Source organism: Plecotus auritus, assembly GCF_963455305.1.
Source record: "Plecotus auritus genome assembly, chromosome: 1".
Taxonomy (NCBI): Eukaryota; Metazoa; Chordata; class Mammalia; order Chiroptera; family Vespertilionidae; genus Plecotus; species Plecotus auritus.
Genome location: NC_137770.1, coordinates 1,386,721 through 1,409,924, shown reverse-complemented (window position 1 = coordinate 1,409,924; position 23,204 = coordinate 1,386,721).

The following is a 23,204-nucleotide window of genomic DNA, read 5'->3' as shown; positions in this document are numbered from 1 at the left end:
ACTGAGGACACGGCTGTGTATTACTGTGCAAGAGACACAGTGAGGGGAAGTCAGTGTGAGCCCAGACACTAACCTCCCTGCAGGAGACAGCAGGGCTGGACTGCAGGGAACATCCAGGACACCAAGGTGGCGCTCAGGACCCACAGCACAGAGAGCAGCCCCAGTAGCAGGGGCAGAGGGAGGGGGGAGGGAATTGCCTTCCTGTTGGGCTCAGGGATTTCCTCTCAAGCTCTCAGCTGCCTCCAGGGACGACTCTTCCTTCTCATGTTATCACAGCAGACAACAGTGAAGAAGGGCAATGTGTTCGCAGGTGACGAATTCGCAATGACGGGGACTCTCCTTTCACCAAGTCTTGTATTTTCTGTTTCTCTTTCTCTACAAGGAGATCATCCTCAGTGCTCTGGTCGCCCTGGTTTGGGAAACATTCCCACCAAGAGAGACCCCAGCGCAGCCCAGGCCCCTGTGTGCTGACCTCAGGCCCTTGTCCCCACCTTTCCCTCTACAGGCCCTCCTGTCCTCACCTTTCCCTCTCACAGGCTCACCTGTCCCCACCTTTCCCTCTCACAGGCTCACCTGTCCCCACCTTTCCCTCTCACAGGCTCACCTGTCCCCACCTTTCCCTCTCACAGGCTCACCTGTCCCCACCTTTCCCTCTCACAGGTCCACCTGTATTTGAAGCCGCCCATTGCCTTCACTAGCAGAGGGGTGTGGACAAGGAACCAGGAAGGCTGGTCAACCTTGAAGCTCTGAAAGGTCAGAGCCAACCACCCCCTGTCTAGTTGAGACAATGGTAGCTAAAGCAACCTCCACCTTTTAATCTTATGTGAATCCTTGCTGAATCGCTATTATTGGTATTGCCTGCCTAAAGGCTATGGGTGGATCCCAAACCTTAATAAAAGGGATCTCAAGGCCAGAGCAAAGTGAAGTCCTTCCTCTTGAGTTGGGCTCTTGCCAGGCCCCCAATATTTCCAAATTAATATTTTCTAGTCTCTTTCATTTGTGTGCGGCCTCCTCCAGAGCCCAAACCCTGAACCTGAACCCTGAACCACGCAGGACGTGAAAAGGGGTTCACTACAAACCTGCCCGCACATTTCCCTCTCACAGGCCCACCTGTCCCCACCTTTCCCTCTCACAGGCCCACCTGTCCCCACCTTTCCCTCTCACAGGCCCACCTGTCCCCACCTTTCCCTCTCACACACCCACCTGGGCCATCACGACTAGGATCATCCCCCAGGACCTCCCACCACAGCACTTTGTCCTCCCTACCTGCTGGATGAAACACACAAGGGCTTTAATCTAACAGAAAGGAGTGGCTAGAACTGGTCTGTATTTTAATTTGTAGAGGTTAAGAAAGTAACAACATCTGCAATGAATAATACATGGAGTAAGACTCACACTGCAGATTAAACATACATGAACTTCAAGAACTCTAAAGAAGCTCTCCAAATTGGAACACAGAATATTTTCCACAAAACAGCCAAGTGTCAGGAATGTAACAGACAATAAAGCAGTCAAATATCTATAATAATAAAAGCATAATATGCAAATAGACAGAACAACGGAACAGCAGAACATCCGTCCAGACGACCTTCCAGATGACCACACTATGCCACACACCGGCACCAGGCCAACCAATGTGGAAACAATGTGATTGGATGGTGGGCCCCACCATTGCCCATGATTGCCCTGCAGAGGGAGGGCCAGGCCACCCTCTTTGGGGCAATTGAAGGTGGTGGGGACTCTGCCATCAATCACCCTGCAGAAGGCGGGCTGAGGGAACCCACCGGTGACAAATCTGTGCACTGGGCCTCTAGTATATATATGTAATAGGAATCCCAGAAAGAGGAGAGAGGGGGCACCAAGAAAAGTGTTTGAAGGAATCATTGCAAATAGTTTTTCAGAATTTGATGTAAACTATAAAGAGATCTAAGACACCAAAGTACTCCAAGAAGAAATGAAAATAAACAACATTAAGTCATGGCACATTGAAGTCAAACTGGTGAAAAAGATAAAATGCCCAAGGGCAGCAAAGAGAAAACCACACCTGAGTCAAGAAACAAGATTAATAAAAACATCAAAAGTCACATGAAAAACTACCCAAACCAGAAGACAATGGAGGGACAACTCAAAGAGCTGAAGGAACATTGAAGGAACATCATCGTAGAATTCTAAACTAACAGAATATCTATTTCAAAACTGGATGAAATAAAATTACAAAATATCAGTTTTGTTAGATGCAGCTAGAGCGGTGCTTGGAGGGAAATGGACAGCATTAAATGCTTATGTTAGAAAAGAATAAAGATCTTTAAAGCAATCATCTAAGCCAGAGGTCGGCAAAATCATTAGTCAACAGAGCCAAATATCAACAGTACAACGATTGCAATTTCTTTTGAGAGCCAAAAACTGACTTCTGCGCATGGGCCACGAAGTTTCAATAGCACTGGACTTGCGCGCCTGCACGTGGTATTTTGTGGAAGAGCCACACTCAAGGGGCCAAAGAGCCGCATGTGGCTCGCGAGCCACTTTGCCAACCATTGATCTAAGCCTCCACTTTAAAAAATTGGAAAAGGGTGAGAACCAATTTGGAGGCAGAGGTAAATGCATGTTCCCGCTGCCTCCCACAACCACGTGAAATGCACAACTAAGATAGAGAACAACCATCATTCTGGACTAGGGAGGTAAAGAAGAAAGCACACTGAGATAGGTAGGGAGGGTGGAGGTGGGAGCAGGCTGGTATGACACCCACATGTGGTATGTTTTTAATTGTCAGGGATATCTCAGCTCTGGAGGCCTCCTGTGAGAAGCAAAGGGTCCCAGGTCCACACCAGACCCCCAACCCAGGGATCCATAGCTGGGAAGTGAAGTCCTCAGAGCTTCAGGATGTAAAAACCAGCAGTTATTGTCACTGAGAGACATGGAGGCAGCTGGAGATCCAGGCTGTTCCTCTTAAGGGGCCAACACAGGAACTGACAGGGTCCCGCCTCCTCTTAACTCCAAGGAGCAGATGGTGGAATTGGAGGATCCAGGGACATATGGGGAAGAACTGGATTCTTCAGCATTAGGGCAGGAACGTGGTGTGGCTTTCTCCCAGACAGGCTGCTCCCAGCGTTCTTTGATTATGTGCTGGGACCTCCCCCATCGCATAGCTGCCTTGAAGCCATATCTGAGGTTCCATCAGTGTGGCTTCCACAGTTTGCTCTGCCCTGCTTTCCTGAGAACCCACCCCATCCAAATTGCAGCCCCACCCAAGGTGTTTGCAGCAGCCTTTCCATGTGATTGGCTTGTCCTGGCTCAGGCTTCAGACTCCCCTAAAATCTCTCAAATAGGCAACAGCTGGCATCAGCGTGCCCCAAAACTATCAATAAGAGACCCAAGACTGGCACTAGCACCAGCCTGCCCTGCTTCACAACTTGTCCTCGCCTGGGCACTTCCATGCCCAATACAAGTAGCAGCCATCTGCAGAGCCCCCTGTAGGTCCTGCTTGGTGGTATTGTGGAGCAAATGCGAGTGAACTACCACTGGAGTCCAAATCAAATTAAAATTTAGGGAGCCTTTATTAGCCGGCCAGCTGGCCGGCCAGTCAGCCAGCAATTGCTCTGTCTTTCTCCAGGCTGGGAGTCCAGAGAGCAGCCCCTACCCTTTGTGCAGGACCACTTTTAAGCACATTAACCACACCCTTTTTTGCAGAGCAAGTAACCCAAGACAAAACATTTTTTCCTAAGCAACGTCAGGATCATGCCATTGACGACCATGTTATTCACAAGGTCATCCTGTTCTTCAGAAAGCTGACAGTGTTCTATGAAAGAAGGCCTACGTGCTGGGAAGGGGCCATGAGACCGTATCTCAAGGCCTGGCATGGTGTCAGCACTGACAGCTCTGTCTGGGGCATAGTCCACGGCCTCTCTGGAATGGTAGTAGTAAGCATGCTCAAAAATTCCCATGCTCCAACAGGTAGCCCCAGGCAGTGGCTGACTTTGCATCTTTCAGGAGGACCTAGAGCCAGTGCACCCAGTGGACAGTTTCAGATCACACCAGATTACAACTCCACACATTCAGGAAAAGGAGGAGAAGGAGAAAGAAGAGGGGGGAAAGGAGGAGGAAGAGGAAGAGGAAGAGGAAGAGGAGGAGGATCAGGAAAAGGAAGAAGGAGGAGGAAGAAGAAGAAGCAGGAGGAGGTGGAGGAGGAGGAGAATAAGAAGAGGAGGAGAATAAGAAGAGGAAGAAGAAGAAGAAGAAGAAGAAGAAGAAGAAGAAGGAGGAGGAGGAGGAGGAGGAGGAGGAGGAGGAGGAGGAGGAGGAGGAGGAGGAGGAGGAGGGGAAAATATGAACAAAGGAATAGCCAGTTTGGGTCAGTGGATAGAACATTGGCCTGCTAACTGTAGGGTTCCAGGTTTGAATGTGGCCAGGGGCACGTGCCAGGATTGCGGGCTTGCAGAAGGTGGCTGATCAGTGATTCTCTGTCACCATTGATGTTTCTCTCTCTCTCTTTCTCTCTCTCCCCCTCCCTCTTTCTCTCTCTCTCTCTTTCCCTTCCTCTCTGAAATCAATAAAAATATAAAAATAAATAAAAATAAAATATATGAACAAAATAATAGCAATTATTACATATGTATAAACAATTAAATCTAAGAGCCAAAATAAAAAAATAAAGTATCTAATTAACTTATAAATAAAATAGAACCTGGTGCATGGAAACTTGGAACAGAATGACCAAACTCAGAGGGAAGAGGGAGGGGAGAGTGGAAAGGGATGAACTAAAGAACTCATATGCATATGCATGACCTACGGACACAGACAGGAGGGTGTAGAAGGCAGGGGTGCGGCACGAATGGGGTGTAAGGTTGATATGGGAGTAAAAAGGGGGACATCAGTAATACTCCCAACAGCAAAGATTTTTTAAAGAAAGAAATTAGAAAAGGAAGATCAAAATCACCTAAAATCAAACAGAAGGTAGGAAAAATAAAGGTGAACAGAGATTAATGAAATCAACAGACAAAAATGATAAAAAACAACTAATGATGCCAACAGCTGAATCTTTGAAAAGATCAATAAAACTAACTCAATGCTAACAAGACTGACAAAGACACAAATGACCAATGTCAGAAATTAATTAGGAGATATGAACATGTTCTCCATGCATTCTTATGAGACCGGCATTCTTTGTGCAGTCAGTACAGAGAAAGAGTAAACTACAGACCGAAATCTCTTGTTAACATATTTACTAAAATCCTCATCAGAAGATGAGCCAATCCTACCAGCAATATAATAAAATTATACTACACCATGACCAAGCAGGAATTATCCCAACAATTCAAAGCTGATTCGACATTTTTACATCAACCAATGTAATCCACCAGGTCAACTGGGTAGAGAAGAGAAGTCACATGGTCATTAAAATCGACACAGAAAAGTGTGTGACAAAGCATAGCACTCATTCATGATCACACGCTTAGGGCACGGGGGATAAAGGCCCTTCCTCACTCTGGTCCTGGGACTCCTGTAGCTACTATCATACTCGATTGTGGGGAGTTAAATGATCCCCTCAGATGGGGACAAAGTCAGAAAGGTTCACTCTCACCACTTCTATTCACATAGAACTTGACGCTTTAACAAGAACAAGAAGACGAGAAAAGTGCATGGAGACATTCCGAAACCAACATACAAGGCGTCCCTCCTTGCAGGGGACATGTTCATCTGTGAAGAGAAACCAGAAGAATCTGCTTCAGCATCACGGGTGAGTGTACAGAAACGGGGCTATTTGAGACCCACGGCAGTGGCGCTGCCCGTGTGGGCCTGGCAAAGCAGCAGATAAGGGGACGGAACTGAGTTCTTGTGGGAAACCATCCCCAGAAACACAGCTTCTCCCAGAGGTGCAGCCTCCAGGAGGAACTGGGCAGCACACTGGTCCCCAGAGTTCACCCTAAATCCCTGCTGACTGGAGGGGCCACGCGTGTGTGCTCATTGAGGTGAGCCCACGGAACAGGACATCTCCCGCCTCTTTGGGACAGGAAGTAGGTTTGCACTGGGAGCCAGGAGCCCCCTGAAGCCTGGCTGCCCCCTTCCTCCCACAGAAGCGGGGAGAGGCGTGCCCCCTAGAGGTCACACTTCAGAGTGGGTTCCCAGGTGCCCAGAAAGCATGCTGGGAGTGAAGCTGGGGAGGCTCTCAGTGAACTTCTAACTGACATTGAACCCCACATGCGTGTTGAAGGGAAGGGGGGCGGAAGTCCCTGTCTCCTCCTGGCACCTGGGAAAACGGACTTTTCCTCATTTAGGTTTGTATTTCCTCAGCTTCACCGAGCCCTGACCAGCTGGCTCGGGCGGGTCCCCCACAGCGAGGCCCAGCATCCGCCTGCAGGAGAGGGGGTCTGGGTGGTTCTTGGTCTTAAAGTCTCTGGAGAGAGGTTCTGGCCAGCTCCCCATGCACCCCTGTATCCAGGCCCCTGGGGCTGCCCTTCTGGGGGCCTCTGGTTCGGCAAAACAGACAACCCCCAGGTCTTCTGTTCCCCCGGCAGGACCCTGGCTGCCTGCATGCAGGGCGGGGCCTCCCAAGTGTTAACTAGACATGGGGGGAGGGGGCCTACCCATGTGGCTCAGTGGATAGAGCCTCAGCCTGCGAAATGAGGAGTCTCGGGTTTGATTCCTGTCAAGGTCACGGACCTCCATTGCAAGCTCCATCCCTGCCTGCAAGAGGCACCTACTCACTGTGTCTCTATGGGCTCCCCCTCTCCCCTCCCTTCCACTTTCCCTAAAAATAAGAGGGAAATATCCTTGGGTGAGGATGAACACAACAAACTGAATAAAGGAATCTTATTTTTTAAATAGAAAGAAGGAAAGAAATGATAAGAGGTCACCCCAGAGCTCAGCGGGCTTTGCTCATTGGTTGAGCTTCGATCTATGAACCTAGAGGTCAGGGTTGGAGTCCAGGTCAGGGCACTTGCCTGGGCTGCTGCCTGGACCCCCAGTGGGGGGCGTGCAGGAGGCAATGGATCATTGATTCTCTCTCATCACTGATGTTTCTATCTCCCTCCCCTCCTTTCCTCTCTGAAATCAATAAAAATATATTTTAAAATAGGAATAAAAAATGGAAAGGAAGAGAGAAGGAAGGCTTCATGGTGTCTGACCTGCCCATGCCTCCCCCTCCCAGCGTGATCGCACTTTCCAAGTGGTGGTGGCCACCTTCCCAGAGGAACAAGGGACCACAGTCCCAGATTGCTGAGTCCGTCTGTCCTCACCCAGGGCTGTGGGAGGATGGACACAGGTGGCCGCTCTCCTCTGAGAAGGGAGGTGCTCACCTGCCCCCAAGGACGACGTGGTGCCTCAACTCTCTACCCAGGGTTTAGCTTTCAAGAGCCAACATATTCCTTTTTTATCTTTTTTCATCCTCACCCAAGGATATTGTTCCATTGCTTTTCAGAGAGAGAGAGGAAGGGAGGGAAAGGGAAGAGAGAAACATTGATGTGAGAGAAACACATCAATTGGGTGCCTCCTGCACATGCCCTCACCAGGGCCAGGGCCAGGGAGGAGCCTGCAACCCAGGAACGTGCCCTTGACCAGAATCAAACCTGAGACCCTTTGGTTCCCAGGGGTATACAGTATCCACTGAGCGAAACTGGCCAGCGCAAAGACTCCATTTTATTTATTTATTTATTTATTTATATTTAATAATTTTTATTGTTGAAAGTGTGACATATGTCCACTTTTTCCCACCATTGACCCCAGCCAGCCCGCCCGCCTCCACCACCTGCCAGGGCTCCATGTGTAAATGATGGAAACTCTCCCCTGTGAGAGGCTGGGAACAGGGCTTGTGCACACGACCAGCAGGGAAGTGGAGGGAAGTGTGTGCTTTGGGGAGGCAGCTGTGTGCTTGTGAGAGTGGCAGCAGGTTAGAGACGGAGGCTGCGTCCACAGCGTCCAGCCCAGCCTCTCCTGTCTCCTCACACGCATATGTTAGAGTTTGTGGACGATCTGATTGTGGAAAATAAAAAGGAGAATCTTTCAGTCTCAAAATAATGCATCATCCAATGCAAGTTCTTATTCCCAAACCCCCAAAAGCAACATAGCCCACGGCGGGTGCAGGAAAGGGAGAAGAAGCCCCCTCCACACGACTCTAGGAGAGCACCCCTGAGTTCTCCTCAAACCCCGAGGAAGAAGGACTCTCAGTCCTGGAAGCTGCCCCAAAAGGAATGGGGTCAGGGTGATGGGTCTCAGGAAAGGAGGGAGGGAGGGCGGGTCAGGACGGGACCCTCTGTGGCCAGCATCCTTGAGTCCTTTCCCATCTGGGGTCGCCCCTAGGATGACAAGGTCAGGCATGCAGCCCAGGGTCACAGCTGCACCTTATATGCACACTCCATGCAAATGGGGCTCTCCTCCTGCTCATAAAAGGGGGCCCTTACCCAGCAGGTTGGGGAGACACCCAGAACCCAGGTGCCTGAGACAGGATCCCAGCGGCTCCACCATGGACTTGGTGCCAAGCTGCGTTTTCCTCCTGATCATTTCTCAAGGTCATTCTCAGGAGCGGGGAGGGCTGAGACCTGTGTCTGTGCCTGTGTGTGCTTCCATGTGATTCTAAGTCCCCCTGTGTCTCTGTGTTTGCAGGTGTCCAGTGTGAGGTGCAGCTGGTGGAGTCTGGGGGAGGCCTGGTGCAGCCTGGGGGGTCTCTGAGACTCTCCTGTGCAGCCTCTGGATTCACCTTTGATGATTATGCCATGGACTGGGTCCGCCAGGCTCCAGGGAAGGGGCTGGAGTGGGTATCAGCCATTAATGGTGGAGGTGGTAGCACATACTATGCCGACTCTGTGAAGGGCCGCTTCACCATCTCCAGGGACAACGCCAAGAGCACGCTGTACCTGCAAATGAGCAGCCTGAGAACTGAGGACACAGCCGTGTATTACTGTGCGAGAGACACAGTGAGGGGAAGTCAGTGTGAGCCCAGACACTAACCTCCCTGAGGAGGCAGCAGGGCTGGGCTGCAGGGAGCATCAAGGACACCAGGGAGCGCTCACGACCCACAGCACAGAGAGCAGCCCCAGGAGCAGGGGCAGCGGGGGGGGGGGGGGGGGGGGAGGGGGGAGGGTGGGGGGGGGAAGGGCCTTCCTATTGGGCTCAGGGATTTCCTCTCAAGCTCTCAGCTGCCTCCAGGGAGGGCTCTTCCTTCTCATGTTCTCACTGCAGACAACAGTGAAGAAGGGCATTGTGTTTGCAGGTGACATGAGGGCAGGGAGTGGACTCTCCTTCACCAAGTCTTTTATTTTCTGTTTCTCTTTCTCTACAAGGAGATCATCCTCAGTACTCTGGGCGTCCTGGGTTTGGGAAACGTTCCCACCATGAGAGACCCCAGCGTAGCCCAGGTCCCTGTGTGCTGACCTCATGGCCCTGTCCCCATGTTTCCCTCTCCCTGGCGCTCCTGTCCCCACCTTTACCTCTCACAGGCCCACCTGACCCCACCTTTACCTCTCACAGGTTCACCTGTCCCCACCTTTCCCTCTCACAGGCCCACCTGCCCCCACCTTTCCCTCTCACAGGCCCACCTGTCCACACGTTTCCCTCTCACAGGCCCACCTGTCCCCACCTTTCTCTCTCACATGCCCTCCTGTCCCCACCTTTCCCTCTCACATGCCCACCTGTCCCCACCTTTCTCTCTCACACGCCCACCTGTCCCCACCTTTCCCTCTCACAGGCCCACCTATCCCCACGTTTCCTTCTCACAGGTCCACCTGTGACACCACGACCAGGATCATCCCCCGGGACCTCACACCACAGTGCTCCATACTCCCTACCTGTTGAATGAAACACACAAGGGCTTTAATCTAACAGACAGGAGTGGGTAGAACTGGTCTGTATTTTAATTTCTAGAGGTTAAGAAAGTAACAACATCTGCAATGAATATTACATGGAGTTAGACTAACACTGCAGATTAAACATACATGAACTTCAAGAAGTATAAGGGAACTCTCTAAAAAGGAACACAGAATAAATTTTCCACAAAATAGCCTCGTGTCAGGAATGTAAGAAACAATAAAGCAGTCAAATATCTATAATAATAAAAGCATAATATGCAAATCGACTGAACAACCGAACAGCAGAACGACCGTCCACACAACCTTCCCGACGACCAAGCTATGCCACACACTGGCACCAGGCCCACCAATGCTGGTGCAATGTAATTGGATGGGAGGCCCCACCATTGTCCATGATCGCCCTGCAGAGGGAGGCCCAGGCCACCCGCCAACGATGCTGTGGTCGGTGTGCGGGCCAGCCCACAATCACTCCCATAGAGGGAGGCCCAGGCAAGCCAAGCGATTGCACTCCACGCCTGTTTCCCGCAAAGGGAGGTGACCCATGTTGGGGGGAGGGGTCAGAACCACACAGATGGCAAGTAGTGACAGCAGCGGGGGTGGGTCCAGCTGCCGCAGCGGGAGGAAAGAAAACCCTGATGGGCCTTGATCGCCGGCCAGGCCTAGGGACTCTACCTGAGGGATCCTGGATTATGAGAGGGCACAGGCCGGGCTGAGTGACACCCCCTGTCCTGTGCACAAATCCATGCACTGGGCCTCTAGTCTATATGTACAACTGCCTAAAGGACCGAATGACTGAACCACCATTTCACCGGCCGCTATGATGCACACTGACCACCAGGGGGGAAACACTCAATGGAGGAGCTGCCCCTGGTGGTCAATGTGCTCCCATAGCAGCAGGGAGCTCAGCTGAATAACAGACACTGGGCTTACAGCTGGGGAGGGCAGCTGCAGCAGCAAAAGCCTCTACAGCAGCACGGCCAGGATCAGCTGCAGCGGATGGCACCCGGCCCAGGCTCAGGCTCCTCCCTGGCCACATTCCACTTGGCCAACTACTACATCCCTCAGGGGATGTTGGACTGCTGGTGTAGGTCGTAACCCCGCAGGCCCCAAGGGATCCCAAATTGCAAGAGGGTGCAGGCCAGGCTGAGGGACCTCACCAGTGAAGGAATCCGTGCACTGGATCCCTAGTATATACATGGAATTGGAATCCCAGACAGAGGAGAGAGGGGGCACCAAGAAAAATGTTTGAAGGAATCATTGCAAATAGTTTTTCAGAATTTGATGTAAACTATAAAGAGATCTAAGAACACCAAAGTACCCCAAGAAGAAATGAAAATAAACAACATTAAGTCATGGCACATTGAAGTCAAACTGGTGAAAAAGATAAAATGCCCACGGGCAGCAAAGAAAAAACCACACCTGAGTCAAGAAACAAGATTGATAATAACATCAAAGGTCACATGAAAAACTACCCAAACCAGAAGACAATGGAGGGACGACTCAAAGAGCTGAAGGAACATTAAAGGAACATCAACGTAGAATTCTAAACTAACAGAATATCTATTCAAAACTGGATGAAATAAAATTACAAAATATCCAATATTGTGAGATGGAGCTAGAGTGGTGCTTGGAGGGAAATGTACAGCATTAAATGCTTATGTTAGAAAAGAATAAAGATCTTTAAATCAATCATCTCAGCCTCCACTTTAAAAAATTGGAAAAGGGTGAGAACCAATTTGGAGGCAGAGGTAAATGCATGTTCTCACTGCCTCCCACAACCACATGAAATGCAGAGTTGTTCTCTAAAGTAGAGAACAACCATCACTCCAGACTAGGGAGGTAAAGAAGAAAGCACACCGAGACGGGTAGGAAGGGTGGAGGCGGGGAACAGGCTGGTCCGACACCCACATGTGGCGTGTTGTTGTTTTTTTTTAATATATTTTATTGATTTTTTACAGAGAGGAAGAGAGAGTGATAGAAAGTTAGAAACAGTGATGAGAGAGAGACATTGATCAGCTGCCTCCTGCACGCTCCCTACTGGGGATGTGCCTGCAACCCAGGTACATGCCCTTGACCGGAATCGATCCCGGGACCCTTCAGTACGCAGGCCGACGCTCTATCCACTGAGCCCAACCGGTTAGGGCATGAGGCATGTTTATAATTGGCAGGGATATCTCAGCTCTGGGGGCCTCCTGTGAGAAGCAAAGGGTCCCAGCCCCACACCAGACCCCCAACCCAGGGATCCAGAGCTGGGAAGAGAAGTCCTCAGAGCTTCAGGATGTAAAAACCAGCAATGATTGTCACTGAGTGACATGGAGGCAGCTGGAGACCCAAGCGGTTCCTCTTAAAGGGCCAGCACAAGAACTTACAGGGTCCTGCTTCCTCTGAGCTCCAGGGGCAGGCGGTGGAATTGTGGGATCCAGGGACATACAAGGAAGTACTGGTTGTCTGGCATTAAGGCAGGAACTAAGGGTGGCTTTCCTCCAGACAGGCTGCTCCTAGGGTGTCATTGTTTCTGTGCTGTGAATTTCACATCACATAGCTGCCTCGAAGACATATCTGAGGTTCCATCAGTGTGGTTCACACGGTTTGCTCTGCCCTGCTGATTCCCTGAGAACCCACCCCATCCAGATTGCAGCCCCACCCAAGCTGTTTGCAGCAGCCTTTCCATAGGAATGGCTTGTCCTGGCTCAGGCTTCAGACTCTCCTAAAATCTCTCAAACAAGCAGCAGCTGGCATCAGCGTGCCCCAAACCTATCAATAAGAGACCCAAGATCTGGCACTAGCACCAGCCTGCCCTGCTTCACAACTTGACTTTGCCTGGGCACTTCAATACCAAATACAAGGAGCAGCCATCTGCAGATCCCCCTGTAGCTCCTGCTTGGTGGCCCCAGGCAGTGGCTGACTCTACACCTCCCAGGAGGCCCTAGAGCCAGTGCACCCAGTGGACAGCTTTAGAAAACACCAGATTACAACTCCACTAATTCAGGAAGTGGAGAAGCAGGAAGAGGAGGAGGAGGAGGAGGAGGAGGAGGAGGAGGAGGAGGAGAGTAAAATATGAATAAAGCCATAGCCTGGTTGGCTCAGTGGATAGAGCAATGTCCTGCTGACTGAAGGATTCCAGGTTTGATTCTGGTCAGGGGCACATGCCTGGCTGGCAGGCATGCAGAAGGTGGCTGATCAGTGATTTTCTGTCATCATTGATGTTTCTCTCTCTCTCCTCCTTCCCCTTTGAGAGCAATAAAAATAGAAACAAAATGATGGAAATACATATATATATATATATATATATATATATATATATATATATCAACAATTGAATCTAAGATATGAAATAAATGAACAAAGTACCTACTGACAACTTATAAAAAAAAATAGAACCTGAGGCATGGAAATGTGGAACAGAAAGATGAAACTCAGAAGGAAGAGGAAGGGGAGAGTGGAAAGGGATGAATCAAAGAACTCATATGCATATGCATGACCTACAGACACAGACAGGAGGGTGGTGAAGGCAAGGGTGGGGCACAAATGAGGTGTAAGATTCATATGGGGGTAAAAAGGGGGACATCAGTAATACTCTCAACAGCAAAGATTTTTTAAAGAAAGAAATTAGAAAAGGAAGATCAAAATCACCTAAAATCATGCAGAAGGAAGGAAAAATAAAGATGAACAGAGATTGATGAAATCAACAGAGAAAAATGATAGAAAACAACCAATGATGCCAACAGCTGAATCTTTGAAAAGATCAATAAAACTAACTCAATGCTAACAAGACTGCCAAAGAGACAAATGACCAATATCAGAAATTAATTAGGAGAAATAAACACGTTCCCCAGGGCATTCTTATGAGACCGGCATTCTTTGTGCAGTCAGTACAGAGAAAGAGTAAACTACAGACCGAAATCTCTCATTAACATATTTTCTAAAATCCTCAACAGAAGATGAGCCAATCCCACCAGCAAGATAAGAAAATCATACTACACCATGACCAAGCAGGAATTATCCCAACAACTCAAAGCTGATTCGACATTTTTAAATCAACCAGTGTAATCCACCAGGTCAACTGGGTAGAGAGGAGAAGTCACCTGGTCATTAAAATTGACACAGAAAAGTGTGTGACAAAGCACAGCACTCATTCATGATCACACGCTTAGGGCACGGGGGATAAAGGCCCGTCCTCACTCTGGTCCTGGGACTCCTGTAGCTACTATCATACTCGATTGTGGGGAGTTAAATGATCCCCTCAGATGGGGACAAGGTCAGAAAGTACCACTCTGACCACCTCTATTCACATGGTACTTGACGCTTTAACAAGAGCAAGAAGACAAGAAAACTGCATGGAGACATTCCAATGTGAACCAATATACAAGGCGTCCCTCCTTGCAGGGGACATGTTCATCTCTGAAGAGAAACCAGAAGAATCTGCTTCAGCATCACGGGTGAGTGTACAGAAATGGGGCTATTTGAGACGTATCCTCACGGCAGTGGTGCTGCCCGTGTGGGGCTGGCAAAGTAGCAGATAAGGGGACAGAACTGAGTTCTTGTGGGAAACCATCCCCAGAAACACAGCTTCTCCCAGAGGTGCAGCCTCCAGGAGGAACTGGGCAGCACACTGGTCCCCAGAGTTCACCCCAAATCCCCTGCTGACTGGAGGGGCCACGCGTGTGTGCTCATTGAGCTGAGCCCACGGAACAGGCCATCTCCCGCCTCTTTGGGACAGGAAGTAGGTTTGCACTGGGAGCCAGGAGCCCCCTGAAGCCTGGCTGCCCCCTTCCTCCCACAGAAGTGGGGAGAGGGGTGCCACCTAAAGGTCACACTTCAGAGTGGGGTTCCCAGGTCCCCAGAAAGCATGCTGGGATTGAAGCTGGGGAGGTGCTCAGTGAGCTTCTAAACTGACATTGAAAACCACATGCATGTTGAAGGGAAGGGGGGGCGGAAGTCCCTGTCTCCTCCTTGCACCTGGGAAAACGAACTTTTCCTCATTTAGGTTTGTATTTCCTCAGCTTCACGGAGCCCTCACCAGCTGGCTCGGGCGGGTCCCCCACAGAGAGGCCCAGCATCCGCCTGCAGGAGAGGGGGTCCGGGTGGTTCTGGTCTTTAAGTCTCTGGAGAGAGGTTCCGGCCCAGCTCCCCATGCACCCCTGTATCCTGGCCCCTGGGGCTGCCCTTCTGGGGGCCTCTCCATTCTGGTTCCCCTCGTCTCGGTAACACAGACAACCCCCAGGTCTGCTGTTCCCTGGCAGGACCCCGGCTGCCTGCATGCGGTGCGGGGCCTCCAGAGTGTTAACTAGACATGGGGGGAGGGCCCTATCCGTATAGCTCAGTGGATAGAGCCTCAGCCTATGGACTGACGGGTCTTGGGTTTGATTCCTGTCAAGGTCACGGACCTCAATTACAAGCTCGATTTCTGCCTGCAAGTGGCATCTTCTCACTGTGTCTCTATGGGCTCCCCTTCTCCCCTCCCTTCCACTTTCTCTAAAAATAAGAGGGAAATATCCTCTGGTGAGGATGAACACAACTAACTGAATAAAGGAATCTTAAAAAAAAAAAAATAGAAAGAAGGAAAGAAATGGTAAGAGGTCACCCCAGAGCCCTCCCAGTGTTGCTCATTGGTTGAGCTTCGACCTATGAACCAAGAGGTCAGGGTTGGAGTCCTGGTCAGGGCACTTGCCTGAGCTGCTGCCTGGACCCCCAGTGGGGGGTGTGCAGGAGGCAACTAATCGATGATTCTCTCTCATCACTGATGTTTCCATCTCTCGCTCCCCTCCTTTCCTCTCAAAATCAATAAAAATATATTTTAAAATGGGAATAAAAAATGAAAAGGAAGAGAGAAGGAAGGCTTCATGGTGTCTGACCTGCCCATGCCCTCCCCCTCCCAGCATGATCGCACTTTCCAAGTGGTGGTGGCCGCCTTCCCAGAGGAACAAGGGACCACAGTCCCAGATTCCGGTGTCCGTCTGTCCTCACCCGGGGCTGTGGGAGGATGGACACAGGTGGCCGCTCTCCTCTGAGAAGGGAGAAGCTCACCTGCCCACAAGGACAACGTGGTGCCTCAACTCTCTACCCAGGGTTTTGCTTCCAAGAGCCAACATATTCCTTTTTTATCTTTTTTCATCCTCACCCAAGGATATTGTTCCATTGCTTTTCAGAGAGAGAGAGGAAGGGAGAAAGGGGAAGAGGGAAACATTGATGTGAGAGAAACACATCAACTGGTTGCCTCCTGCACATGCCTTAACCAGGCAAGGGCCAGGGAGGGGCCTGCAACCTAGGTACAGGCCCTTGACAGGAATCGAACCCGAAACCATTTGGTTCAAAGGCAACACTCTATCCACTGAGTGAAACCAGCCATGGCCAGTACTCCATTTTAAATTTTAATTAATTAATTAATTAATTAATTAATTAAATTAATAATTTTTATTGTTGAAAGTATCACATATTTCCACTTTTTTCCAGCATCCTTGAGTCCATTCCCATCGGGGGTCCCCCCGAGGATGACAAGGTCAGGCATGCAGCCCAGGGTCACAGCTGCACCTTATTTGCACACTCCATGCAAATGGGGCTCTCCTTCTGCTCATAAAAGGGGGCACTTGCCCGACATGTTGGGGAGACACCCAGAAACCAAGTGCCTGAGACAGCAACCCAGCGGCTCCACCATGGACTTGGTGCCAAGCTGCGTTTTCCTCCTGATCATTTCTCAAGGTCACTCTCAGGAATGGGGAGCGCTGAGCCCTGTGCCTGTGCCTGTTTGTGCTTCCATGTGACTCTAAGTCCCCCTGTGTCTCTGTGTCTGCAGGTGTCCAGTGTGAGGTGCAGCTGTTGGAGTCTGGGGGAGGCCTGGTGCAGCCTGGCGGGTCTCTGAGACTCTCCTGTGCAGCCTCTGGATTCACCTTCAGTAACTACCACATGAACTGGGTCCGCCAGGCTCAAGGAAAGGGGCTGGAGTGGGTCGCATACATTAGTTGGAATAGTGGTAGCACATACTACGCCGACTCTGTGAAGGGCCGCTTCACCATCTCAAGAGACAACGACAAGAACTTGTTGTACCTGCAAATGAGCAGCCTGAGAACCGAGGACACGGCCATGTATTACTGTGCGAGAGACACAGTGAGGGGAAGTCAGTGTGAGCCCAGACACTAACCTCCCTGAGGACACAGCAGGGCTGGGCTGCAGGGAGCGTCCAGTACACCAGGGGGCGCGCAGGACCAGCAAACCTAGTTCCCAGCTCAGAAGCTGTCCCTGGAGGGGTTGTGGGTGCTTCCTATTGGGGTCAATGCTTTCTTCCCTCCTAGTGTCCCCAGGGCAGGTCCTGCTTCCTTCTTTGTGTCTTTAATTAGATTCTCTGCAGGAAAAGAGCAGGAAGTGACTGTTTCAGATATGGTCGACGTCTCCTCAGGTCCCTTCCTGTCAGCATGTCCCTGATGGTCGCTCTCTGAGTTGACAAAAAAAATTGTAGGGAATCCTGTCCCTCACTGAGAGCGACGTTTCCCTCCCTCCATGCAGTGCTGAGTGGGGAACACGAAGTCCAGGCCCCAAACCTCACCTGAGGGTGATCAGCCCCTCACTCTGCCCCAGGAGGAGCCCTTTGGGGGTAGTTAGCCGCTTGCCTCTCACTGACATGGCTGCACAAATAGGATTAGGGTTTGACCCCTGTGGGCGCTGCCTCTCTGTGAGCCTGGAAGCGCCCACCTCTCCGTGTGCCCCAGATGGAGGCAGGAAGACCTGCTGGGCCCTGTTCCCCGTGGGTCTCAGAACCTGGTCCCAGGGGACATGTCCCAACACCTGTCTCGCTTCCCCTGGAGAACCACCTGCATCCTGAGAACCTGCTGAAGGGAGACCTGGTCCCACCACCTCTGCTTTGCCTCCAACTCCGCAGAATCCACCCCATCCTCCACCTCTGTCCTCTGCCGCCCACACTCACATCCCATGGGGCCTGCACAGGACGTCCCGTGTGGCTGTGCTCTGCCCTCTCCTTCCCGCCCTGGTAGGTTTGGCCTTAAATGCTGCCCCACGTCATCCCCTCATGTCCACCACCTGTGCCAGGCCCTCCCTGAGACGCCAGGGCCAGGGACACTCAGCGGTCCTGCTGAGCCCACGGGCAGTGCCCACGTGTGACGTCAGACCATGGGGGCCCCTCCTGTGTCAGGTGGAGACACAGCTGAGCACTGAGCTCAGAGCACCTCCAAAAGCTCACACCTGAGTTGAGGAACCTCCAGGGGCCCGTGAGCTGCAGAGCATCGTGGTGGACAATCCTGTGGCCACTGGGGTCAGAGGGCAGTCAGGGAACGGTTGGTGCCTGGTCACCTATGATGTTGCCAACGTCTCCTGACCAGAGCCCAGGTGCACAGGGAGCTCTGTGAATCCTAAAAGTGCAAGAACAGCCCAGGCAGCCTGGCTCAGTGGTTGAGCATCGACCTATGTACCAGAAGGTAATGGTTCAATTCCCGGTCAGGGCACATGCCCAGTTTACTAACAACATCTCCAGTGTGGGGTGTGCAGGAGGCAGCCAGACAATGATTCTCTCTCACCATTGATGTTTCTATGTCTCTCTCCCTCTCCCTTCCTCTCTAATATCATTTAAGAAATATTTAAACAAATTCTATATAATAAAGAGCTAATATGCAAATGGTCATCATGCCCTTACGCCATCACACAGTAATGGTTCAGACACTCAACACTGGGGAGAGAGTAATGGGACCAGCCAGGCACAAATGAGCTCGTGAGAGAGGAATGGGGACCAGCCAGGCTGTGGCCTGGGAGAGTGACAAGCCACCTGCCCAGTGGTCCCAGGTGCCAGTGGCTGCGCCTGCGCCTCTGGCCTGGGAGGGGGACAAGCCACATGCCCCATGGTCCCATCACCTGCGGCTGCGGTATGGGGAAAGCCGCCAGCGCACGGTCCCCTGGGGCTACACCTGGCCCGGGCAAAGCCGGCCCAGGTCCTGGTGCCTGCAGCCGTCCAGAGGAGGGAATATTGGGTCCCAGGTGCAGGGCAAGGCAGAGGCGGTTAGGGGCGATCAGGCCAGTAGATGAGCAGTTAGGGGCGATCAGGCAGGCAAGCAGAGGTCAATAGGGGCAAGCAGACAGGCAGAGGTGGTTAGGGATGATCAGGAGGCAGGCAGGCGTGCCGTTAGGAGCCAGCGATCCCAGATTGTGAGAGGCAGTCGGACATCCCCCGAGGGGTCACGAATTGGAGAGGGAAAAGGCCGGGCTGAGGGACCCCCATCCCCCACTCCCGCACGAATTTCATGCACCCGGCCTCTAGTAAATACATAAATGAAAATGTTGCTGGTTTGATTCACACTATGGGCATGTATGGAAGGCAACTGATCACTATGTCTCTCTCACATCAATGTTTCTCTCTGTCCTTCCCTTTCTCCTTTGCTTTCCCTCTAAAAATCAATGAACATATCCTCAGGTGAGTATAAAGAAAACAGTATCTATATCTACACATATGTGTACATCCACAGATACATCTACATCTGTATATCTATATCTGTCTCTACATCTGTATCTATATCTAGAGCTATATCTACATCTTTATCTATATCTAGAGCTATATCTATATCTGTATCTATATCTATCTATAGATATGTATCTATATCTATATCTATATCTATATCTATATCTATATCTATATCTATATCTATATCTATATCTCTGGAAGAAGAGGAACATTGATTTGATCCCTAAGGAGTCACTGATTGTGCCCACATCCTACTTCCTGCCCACCTCCTGCAGCATAGCCTCTGGTGTGGAAAAAGAGGACCCTACACACGGTGAACAGGACCCCAAGGAGGGGCTGGTTCTCTGAGGGCAGAGTCAGCACCTCCTTCCAGGAGAAGCCCCAGAGACCAGGACCTCCTCACCTCTTGCCCTTTGTATGTACAGACACCTCCCATATGCAAATGCCCACACGGCCACCAGACACACACACAGCTGGAATCCACTTAAATGCAGGGCCTCCTCACCCTGGAGAATACTTTCTGGGGGACGAGCACCTCACCTGCAAGACATGACTCCCCTGTGGTTCTTCCTCTTCCTGCTGTCAGCTCCCAGATGTGAGTGACTCAGGGCTTAGACGTGAGGAGATGGGGACCCTGCATCTGAGCCCAGGACTCACTGTGTTCTCTCTGTCCCAGGTGTCCTGTCCCAGGTACAGCTGCAGGAGTCGGGCCCAGGACTGGTGAAGCCCTCACAGATCCTCTCCCTCACCTGCACTGTCACTGGTTACTCCATCACCAGTGGTTACCGCTGGAGCTGGATCCGCCAACACCCAGGGAAGGGGCTGGAGTGGATGGGGTACATATGGTATGATGGAGATACTAACTACAGCCCCTCCCTCAAGAGCCGAATCTCCATCTCCAGAGACACATCCAAGAACCAGTTCTCCCTGCAGCTGAGCTCCGTGACCACCGAGGACACGGCCGTGTATTACTGTGCAAGATACACAGTGAGGGGAAGTCAGTGTGAGCCCAGACACAAACCTCCCTGAGGAGACAGCAGGGCTGGGCTGCAGGGAGCATCCAGGACACCAGGGGGCGCTCAGGATCCGCAAACCCAGGCTCCCAGCTCAGAGGTGGTCCCTGGAGGTGTTATGGGGGCATCCTAGTGGGGTCAATGCTTTCTTCCCTTCTAGTGTCCCCGAGCAGGGCCTGCTTCCTTCTCTGTGTCTTTAATTAGATTCTCTGCAGGAAAAAAGCAGGAAGTGCCTTGTATCAGATCTGGTCGACTTCTCCTCTGCGTACATACAGTCACCGGGTCCCTGATGGTCGCTCTCTGGGTTGACAAGGAAAACATTATAGGGATTCCCGTCCCTTCAGTGAGCGCGACGTCTTCCTCCCTCGACTCAGTGCTGAGCTGGGAACACGGTGTCCAGGCCCCAAACCTCACCTGAGGGTGATCAGCCTCTCCCTCTGCCTTAGGAGGAGCCATTTGGGGGCAATTAACCACTTGCCTCTCACTGACATGGCTGCACATGGAGGTGTAGGGTCCGATCCCTGTGGGCACTGCCCTCTGTTTGTCTGGGAGATGGACCCAGCCCCCAGGGTGTCCCTGGACAGAGGCAGGAAGGAGCCCAGTGACAGGCCCTGTCCCAGCCCTGCTGGGCCCTGTTCACCATGGGTCTCAGAACCTGGTCCCAGGGGACATGTCCCAAACCTGTCCTGCTTCCCCTGGAGAACCACCTGCATCCTGAGAACCTGCTGAGGGAGACCTGGTCCTACCCACCTCTGCTGTGTCTCCAGCTCCGCAGACTCCACCCCATCCTCCCCCTCTGTCCTCTGCCGCCCACACTCTCACCCCATGGGGCCTGCACAGGACATCCCATGTGGCTGTGCTCTGCCCTCTCCTTCCCGCCTGGTAGGTTTTGCCTTAAATGCAGCCCCACGTCATCCCCTTATGCCCATCTCCTGTGCCAGGCCCTCCCTCAGACCCCAGAGCCAGGGCCACTCAGCTTCCCTGCTGAGCCCACGGGCAGTGCCCACGTGTGATGTCAGGCTGTGAGGGCCCCTCCTGTGTCAGGTGGAGACACAGGTGACCACTGAGCTTGGAGCACCTCCAACAGCTCACACTTGGGCGGAGGGATCCTCCAGGGGCCAGTGAGCTCAGAGCATCATGGGGGACAAGCCTGTGGCCACTGAGGTCAGAGGGCAGTCAGGGAAGGGAAGGGCCTGGTCACCTATGATGTTGCCAACGTCTCCTGACCAGAGCCCAGGTGCACAGGGAGCTCTGTGAATCCTAAAAGTGCAGGGACAGCCCAGCCAGCATGGCTCAGTGGTTGAGTGTTGACCTATGTACCAGGAGGTCACCATTCGATTCCCAGTCAGGGCACATATCCGGAATGTGGGAAACATCCCCAGTGTGGGGCATGCAGGAGCCTGCAAATCTGTGATTTTCTCTTAACACTGATGTTTCTATCTCTCTCTCCCTTCCTCTCTGAAATCAATAAAAAAAGTTTAATAAATAAATAAATCTATATATATAAACAGGTGATATGCAAATTAGCTGGGCATCACGACAGGCTCAAGGAGGCTGCATCACCACCGCTCAGGAGGAGCTGCTCGCACAGATGGGTGGGTGGGTGGGTACCCCGTGCCGCCCCCACCCCAGCTGACACACACACACCACCGGTGGGGGTGTGCTCAGAGCTGGGACACACACACCAGGGACGGGGGCGAGCTCAGAGTGTCCGTGTGGCCCAGCTCGGATCAGCCCCCAGTGGGTGGCAGCGGCTGGAGAAAAGTAGCCCAGGTCCCAGGTGCTGGAGGGAAACCAGAGCTGGCAGCCCGGGGAAGGAAGGCTTATTCCCTCAAACCCTTCCAGCATCGGGCCTCCAGCACATACATAAATGTGCAGATTTGATTGACAGTGGAGTCATATATGGGAGGCAACTGATCAATATTTCTCTCTCACATCAATGTTTCTCTCTTTCCTTCTCTCTCTCTCCTTTACTTTCCCTATGAAAATGAATGAATATATATTCGGGTGAGGATAAAGAAAACTATATCTATACCTTTATGTACATCTGCAAATACATCTTCATCTGCATCTTTATCTCTACATCGATCTCTAAATTTGTATCTATATCTATATCTATATCTATATCTATATCTATATCTATATCTATATCTATACCTATACCTATATCTATATCTATATCTATATCTATACCTATATCTATATCTATACCTATACCTATATCTATATCTATATCTATATCTATATCTATATCTATATCTATATCTATCTATCATCTCTGGGAGAAGAGGCACATTGATGTTAACCCTAAGGAGTCACTGATTGTGCCCACATCCCAATTCCTGACCACCTCCTGCAGCACAGCCCCTGGTGTGGAAGAAGAGGCCCCTGGGCACAGTGACCAGGACCCCAAGGAGGGCCTGGTTCTCTGAGGGCACAGTCAGCACCTCCTCCCAGGAGAAGCCCCAGAAACCGGGACCTCCCCTCACCTCTTACCCTTTGTATGTGCAGACACCTCCCATATGCAAATGCCCACACGGCCACCAGACACACACACACAGTTGGCGTCCACTTAAATGCAGGGCCTCCTCACCCTGGAGAATACTTTCTGGGGGACGAGCACCTCACCTGCAAGACATGACTCCCCTGTGGCTCTTCCTCTTCCTGCTGTCAGCTCCCAGATGTGAGTGACTCAGGGCTTAGACGTGAGGAGATGGGGACCCTGCATCTGAGCCCAGGACTCACTGTGTTCTCTCTGTCCCAGGTGTCCTGTCCCAGGTGCAGCTGCAGGAGTCGGGCCCAGGACTGGTGAAGCCCTCGCAGACCCTCTCTCTCACCTGCTCTGTCTCTGGATTCTCCATCACAAGCAGTGGTTACTACTGGAGCTGGATCCGCCACCCCCCGGGGAAGGGGCTCGAGTGGATAGGGAGCATA